This window comes from Gekko japonicus, unplaced genomic scaffold, assembly GCF_001447785.1.
Source record: "Gekko japonicus isolate JY-2015 unplaced genomic scaffold, Gekko_japonicus_V1.1 scaffold276, whole genome shotgun sequence".
Lineage (NCBI taxonomy): Eukaryota > Metazoa > Chordata > Lepidosauria > Squamata > Gekkonidae > Gekko > Gekko japonicus.
In genome coordinates, this window is record NW_015171510.1 from 30,446 (window position 1) to 38,520 (window position 8,075).

General features: G+C 40.5%; 1 protein-coding gene across 1 annotated transcript in view; it reads left to right on the plus strand.

The window, feature by feature from the left end:
- The window catches only part of LOC107117257 (Krueppel-like factor 15), a 23,074-nt gene that overhangs the window by 1,396 nt on the left and 13,603 nt on the right, over window positions 1-8,075 (plus strand). The window lies entirely within an intron of this gene.

Below are 8,075 nucleotides of genomic sequence, written 5' to 3' on the forward strand. Positions count from 1 at the left end.
GCGCCTCAACTTTTTCTCAAGCAAGCATATGGAATTTTTGCACTGTCCAACCAAGCCATGCTCCCTGCTGGGGTTCCCCTGTATTCTGCCTCAAGTCCTTCCTTGTAGAAAGGTGGGCTAGAAATGGCTCAAGTCAAGCCCCTGCTGAGGGCTGAGACCCCCTTCTAACTCTCCAGCCACTTGATCTGTTCTTGCTCGCAGCTGTTCCTGGAAGCAGTCCACTGTGCTCTTAAACCCTCGCCTCAGCCTTCCTCCTGCCCTCACGTTTCTCCTCCCATACTGCTATTATTATCTTCTTCCTATCTGTCCGTCACCTTGGACAACCAGCTGCCGAGCTTGGCCTCATCTGCAGACAGGAGCCAGCAGACCACCTGCTCTCTTAAAGCTGTTCATGGACAGAAAAAGGAGAAAAAAACACACAACTTCATAGCACTTTTTCTCATTTGCTACAACACAGCAATGGAAATTGTATAGAAATGTCACACCCACACTCCCTACCCCCATTCTCGTTGCTGTTACTGACCAAGGACACAGGGAGGAAGGGTAGGGCTCATTTATCCTTGGCACCAAGTTTCAAATCGCTAAAACCAATATGGGGAGTGGAACTCAGTCTGATGGGGTTTTGGAAGATTGCCGGGATTTAACTTTACAGTGCAACATTAGTATTAGGTAGATGGCCAAAATTGTTATCATTCCCTTGGAGAAAAGGCAACTATAAATCTTCTAAACAAATGAATGCACCCAGGTTTATATGAGATGCTGCAGCAAAGAGGTCGTAGTTCTTCTGGTGCCTGGTGTTGTCAAAACATTTTATAAACCCTGTACAAGGCTGTGAAACATCCTTATATGTATCATTTCATCAGCACACTGAAAACCTTCATGCAATTCAATTACTCTGTCTAGAGCACATCTCAAATACCCCTTTGACAGGCTTGGGGACTGAAGCACAGAAAGGCTGAATGGCAGAGTTTGGGCCCAGATTAATAAAAACCTAGGATGCTCAAGGGCAAAAGAAAATGAATAGACATAATTTTGTACCTGAGCCTGTCTTTTGTGTGTGGGTGAATGTTAAAGCAGATAATGATCTTAAGTGATGCTGTTCTCATCTGCAGTTTCTTATGGAATTTCACATGGTCAGACAATGTACAATAAATGCACACCAAGGGATATCAGGAAGCCAGCAGCAATCTCCACCCCCACACTAATGCATTCATATGTTGCACCAATATGTATGCAAGCAGGGATCCTGATTCTGTAGAGAGAGCCCTCTGTGCGTACCCTTGTATAAAAGTACTTCTGAGTAGGCCTGCTTAGGATTGCTCCATACGTCAGAGGTAGAATTTGTCAGCACAACCCCACTATCTGTTTGTTGTACAGGTTTCAAACAGGTGGAATCCTTATTTATCCCTATCTTTTAGAGTGGCACCTCTCAAACAAGTAGCATGAGTGACCTTGGAGTGCTGCTATTTATTTTACTGCATCTACATCATGATTGCTTGCTGGAGGCTTAAGGCATTTGTGTACACGATGTCTTATGCATTGCTCATGTAATTCAGATATAAATCTACATTAGCTAGACTGTACATCCACTTCATAAATGGCTTTCTTCCACTTTGTCTTCTAGGTTAACAACATGCACATGAGCACCGCTAGAAAGGTGCAAAGTGCTTTTAATGCAGTGTGTGAAAATACTGTGTTACTCCTGGTCATAGTTTGTGGGCTGGCTCACATGTACCTGCTCATTGTGATTTCCCATTGCTTGATGTATGTCAGGTTTCAATGAATGCTTGTTTTTGTGGTAACACTTCTTTTGGAGTTGATGTGAGTCTCTCAGAGCTACATATGAAAGCACAGATATTCTGCATGGTTTCTGCAAGAGGTCTCTATAGACTTTCATAAGAATTATTAAGTAGGGGTCTCATTAACATCCACAGATGATTAAATGATTTCAAAGCATGAAATTTATTTATTTATAGTAGTACAAAGGTCCGAAAGTATCCCTCCAGTTGTTTGTAGGAAATGGAGTATGGATATAAGGCCATGCCCATAGAGGGCTTGATTTTAGCTCTGTTAATTTGATTCCTGCAATATGGTTAGTGGTTGCTACTGAAGGTGGGCAAGGCTACACATGAGCTGCTTTTGTGATGCTTTACTGAGACCTGTTTCTGCATCCAGTTCATACTGGAGGCCAGTTACCACTTATTGGGGGGGGGGTGCATATTCACATTCATAACAGATATGCAGGTGAGCATCAAGTATGAAGAATGTAGGCACACATGCTTTATGTCCCATGATGTACTTTAAACTTTATGCAAGAGGCTGCAGTTGAACATGGGAAAAATTCATGCAAAAGCCCTTCATATTTGCCTGATTTTAAGTAGGAATTGATTTAACAGAGTTCACAATTTTTTTGTACCCGACATAAAGTAGTCGTCTCATCCATTATATATATGCCTATCCATTATATAAATCAGGGAGGGAAAATCGGGACTTCCGGTTTGTGACCCATTGATTTTGGAAGGCTCCTGGGAGAGCTCCCGAGGAACCACCGAACCTCCAGGTCCCAGTGGGGGATCCGGGGTTCCTGGACCCCCACAGAGCCTTCCTGGAGGGAGACTCTTGGCAGGGGGCTTGATCCCGATGGCTCTCACGTATAACGGTACACAAGTAGACCCTAGATCGCCCCAAAGCAGGGACCTGAGAGGGAGAACTTGTGGACAGCCATCGAGCGTCGAGACACGATCGACTGCTTCAGAAGCTATACTCCAACTAAAGAATCTCATCTTAAAGCTCTATCTCTGAGCACTGTGAGTAGTTGAGCAACAGTGAATCTATTTCTGCTGTTTAGGATTGTTAAAACTGGTCCATTTAAAGTTTAAAAGTTCTGGGCGAAGAGAAAGAAAGGAAGGGTGGAAGGTTCCCCCCCCCTTCCCGGCTCTGCGGCTTGGAAGTGCAACCCAGGCTTCACATTATTTGTTATTATTGGAGATAGTTACTAAAGGACCTGAAAAACTGTGTTTGGTTGATTTATTCTAATTTGGGACTTGAGACTTCACTCAAATTATGGAGAGATTGGGGTTTTTTTCGTGCTTGATATTTGATTGTTGATTCAAGGACTGGTGAAGATCCTTTCAAAGTGCAGCTTCCCTACTCCCTTTCCACTTTTGCTTCTATAGAGAATTTTGGCAAGCAGCAAGGTTGCTTTGATTGTTACTTTTAAAAGAAATCTTCCTATAAGTGGATTATAATTTGGTTGCTTATTTGTGGAATTTTTCCTTTTTTCCCTACTTTTTTGGGACTTGTAAACTCTTTTGGGATTTGGTAAGACTAAGAATTGTTTTCCTTAATTACCTTATTTTCTTTTCCTGCATTGGAATATGTATAATGGGCTTTATTTTTCTTGTTTTTTAAATTCTTTTTTGGGCTACTGAACTCAATTGGAATATAATATTGGATTTTCTTTCTAGATTGGCTTCATCATCTCTAATATATAGACCACCTGTGTTTTAAAGGAATATAATGGTTTACTGAAATTTAAGCTGTATTGGGTCTTCTTCCTGGACATCTATAACTGGATTTACCTCTGCTGATGGTCCTTTCTTTGTCTTTGATTACTGACTATTTCCTATACTGGAATAAAAGGATAGGGGGTTGTGGTAAGGTGTACTAATTGTACATCTTTTCTTTTCTTTTTTTTGCTCTTCTTCCTTTGGTTGAGTCATTTTTTTTTAACCAAAATATTTTATTGGATTACTTCAGAAAGCATAGTTACAATATACAGGTTTTCCAGAAAAAATAAGAGAACTTACACATTTGAGTCCAAAAGTATATCAATTTCCAACTTGTCTTAAACATTTTAATTCATTTAAATACTAGCACTATCCACTTAACCTAGTAACAACATCGTATATTTAGCCTTATTAATAGCTTCCCAGTTAAAAGATTCAAAAGTCAGTTTCTCAACAATAGGATACCATTTTCCAGTAGGATTAAGCATTTCACATTCATTCTGATCAGCTGTATTGAAAATCGAAACAGTTTCAAATAGAAAATATTCCCAAACTTTAGATAACCATAAATTTATCGTAGGAGGATGTTCATTTTTCCATTTCTTGGCAATGACATTTTTTGCAGCCGTTAAGAGCAGGCTTATCAGCTTTCTCTGATTATTGGAAATGTCACTCTCAGGCCAGAGATTTAATAACATAAGTCTTGAGTCTAATGGGATGTCACACCCAGTAAGTACCAAAATCTGGGAACGGACTTCTGACCAAAATTTGGCAATGTGTCTACAGGACCACCATGTGTGATAGAAAGTCGCATTCTCACCACAGAGCTTCCAGCATAAAGGTGAAAAAGATACAGACATGTGTGAGAGTTTAACCGGAGTCAATTACTCATGATTGCATTTTGGGCTGCTATCTTTGGCCCTGGGGAATAAGAATACCTTGGTGGATTATAAATTTGGTGTCGTGTTGCTTTGCAAGAGAAGAGAAGACTTAAAGTGTTGTAGTCTGTGAGTGAGAGATTTGGGGCTATCAGAATTTTATTTGGACTTCAAGAAACAACAGCTGTTAACTGAAGTAAGACAAGAACATGCCTGCTGTGTGAGAACATATGTTTTTGCTGTGATAGACAGTAGTAGGGAAACTGGACAGCAAGACTTTGTTTAAACACAAACTGTTCTTTTAGAAACATCAACAATAGATAAGCCGTGTATTTATATGAGATGTGTTGAAAAGAAAAAAAAATAATATAGCAGCCTGGCTTCGCTTGAGTCTTTATAGTTTTTTGAGTGCTCATAAAGGAAGAGGGGGAGGGGGAATATATTTGGCACATGTGAAGTATGTCTAGTGGAATAAGGAAACCTTCTTTAACCTCTCCTGGTCTAAGTAAGACAGTTGCTTCCAGTTTGGCCCAAATATCTGCACAGGACCTACAGTCCCTGATAAAAGAGGCTGTTTCTTCAGCTGTTAATAAAGCAATTGAGATTGCCGTCCCTACTGCTGTGAGCAATGCAGTCCCCCTTGCTGTCAGCAATGCTGTTGAGCCCCTACAAGCAAAATTGGACCCCTTGGCCTTGCAGATGACTTCCCAAACTGAGGAAATTAAGCAACAGATACTCGAAAAATAAACAAGAAATATCTACCTTGGTGAAGACAACAACCCAACTGGAAAACAAATCTGAGAAGGTGAATCAACAAATACAAGACATAAAAGCTAAGCAAGAACTTATAGAAGATACGGTTACAAGATTGGAGATGGAAAGAGCAGCGTACATCCTGAGATTCCAGAACATCCCTGAAAAAAGGGTGAAGATATTAAAGCTGACATGGTATAAATTTTGGCAGAATATCTTGAGGAAGAAAATATACAAGAAATTTCTGATGAGATAGATGTGGCATTTAGAATGAACTCAGCATATGCAAGAAGAAATAAGGTACCTAGGGAAATCCATGTAAAATTTCTCAAGAGAGTTATGAGAGAGGCCATTTTAAAGAACTCAAATGAGAAACCACTTCAAGTATAGGGGACTGAATTAAAATTCTAAAAGAAATTCCATGGAGGGTAAGAGAAAAAAGAAGAAGCTATATGTGACTTACAAGCCTTTTAAGGGAAAATGAAATACCCTATAGATGGCTGCTCCCCGAAGATGTTACCTGTCCCCCCCAGCCCCGGCACCCCCAGTGAGGCCCGTGCCCCTCCAAGCTTCCCCCCTCCTCTAGCGGTGGTGGCAGCGGCGACAAGGCCTTGCTGGCCCACCGAACTTTCTCCCTCCCTCCCCCCTCATGGCAGCAGCAGCAGAAGCTAGGCTTTGCCGGCCCGCCAAGCTTTCTCCCTCCCCCCTTAGTGGTGGCAGCAAGGCCTCGCTGGCCCGCCAAACTTTCTCCCTTTCCCCCGGGTGGCGGCGAGGGCTGAGCGGCTTACAGCTGCCGGCCAGCCAAGCCTTCTCCCCCCACCCCTCCCCCTCTCTGGTGCTGGCGAAGTCATGCTCTTTTAATTTTGGGGGGATTTAATTATCCCCCCTATATTTTTTTACAGTTTTCAGATTTTTCTGCATACCTGGGCATTGCCCCACATGCACAGGAAAATCTCCCTGCCTCCCAGGTGCCCTCGATGTGTGGATTTAGATATCCGCACACAGGAGGCGCCTTGGGAATTAAATATATAGATAGGCCAATTTCACTCCTGAATGTGGACTACAAGATACTTGCATCTATTTTGGCTTATAGATTGAAGAAAGTCCTCCTCCAAACAATACATCACGATCAAACAGGATTTTTACCTAAAAGACAAATGAGAAATAATGTGAGAACTATTTTGAATGTATTAGAATACTTTGAAGCACACCCAGAAAAAGCAAATGGCACTGGTATTTCTTGATGCAGAGAAGGCCTTTGATAATCTTAGCTGGTCTTTTATGCTAGAACAGCTATCAACCTGGCATTGTGGCGAAAACGTTTTTTACAATGGTGAGAGCAATTTATACAAAACAATATGCTAAGGTCATGATAAATGGGGACCTTTCACAAAATATTGAAATACAAAAGGGAACTAGACAAGGTTGCTCATTATGTCCATTACTTTTTATTTTTTCTCTTGAAACACTGAATGATATGGTAAGACAAAACATTCAGATTAAAGGACTTAAAATTAAAGGAGAAGACTACAAATTACAAGCATTTGCAGATGATCTGGTATTCATCTTGGAAGAACCACAATCATCTATCATTCAACTTTTGAATTCCCTAAAAGATTATGGACAGTTAGCTGGGTTGAAAATTAATTTCAAGAAGACAAAAATACTGACAAAAACCTGTACTAAAGAACAGATACAACAATTACAAGACAGCTCTAGTATTGAAGTTCAGAAGAAAATAAAATATTTAGGGATAACTCTAACCAATAGGTGCAGTTCATTATTAAAAGATAACTATATGAACCTTTTGACTATAATTAAAAAAGATTTGGAAAACTGGAAACATTTACAATGATCTTTTATGGGAAGAATAGTTATTGTAAAGATGAATGTGTTACCTAGACTTCTTTTTTATTTCAAACAATTCCAATTTTAAAATATTAACAGTGCTTCAAGGAAGTAGACAAACTGATATGCCAATTTATTTGGCAAGGTAAAAGACCCAGAATAAAACTGAAAGTACTACAGGATACAAAGGAAAGAGGAGGTTTCGCAGTACCAGGTTGGCATCTCTATTACAAAGCAACAGCCTTGACGTACTCGCAAGATACTCTCCAAAGACATGGTATTTGTTTGAACTGGTGGGAAAGGGTGCAACTTGACTAGATATGCAAAGGACAAACAAACTGGTTTTTATGATTAGCTTATAGAATTGGATAAAACTTTATTGTATATTGATGAAAAATTTATAAAGTCATTTTACACTCTGTTATTAGATATGGAAATGCAAGATGAAACAGTGAAATCTTCAATTATTAAATGGGCACAAAACATAGGGCACAACATACAGTTAGACCAATGGACTAAGGTATGGAAAACAAATATAAAATATACAAAAGCTATACCATATAAAGAAAATATATATAAAATGTTTTATAGATGGCATATGACTCCAGAAAATCTAGCAAAATGGTATCCAAATATGTCAAATGTATGTTGGAAATGAAAGCAAAAAAACAGGTTGCTTACCAGCAACTGATGATCTTCGAGTGGTCATCTGTGCATTCACACCCATGAGATTCAGTGCGCCTGCGCTGGATCAATCGGTATTGTAGCAAGCTCTAACGGATTTTCGTGCCCAGACCTCAGGCATGCGCAGGAACCCCAACCACGCATGCGCAGAGAGGTGGGCATGGACATCCCGCCAGTTCCTTCAGACCGCCGCAAATCAAAGTCAATAAAAAAACATAGAAGCTGACAGCAGTGGGGAAGGAGGGCAGGAGGTGTGAATGCACAGATGAACACTCGAAGATCATCAGTTACAGGTAAGCAACCTGTTTATCTTCAACGTGGCCTCTGTGCTTCACACCCATGGGAGAATAGAGAGCAGTGGACTACCTGGAGGGTGCTGGCAGATCATTACTGCGAAGCCAAA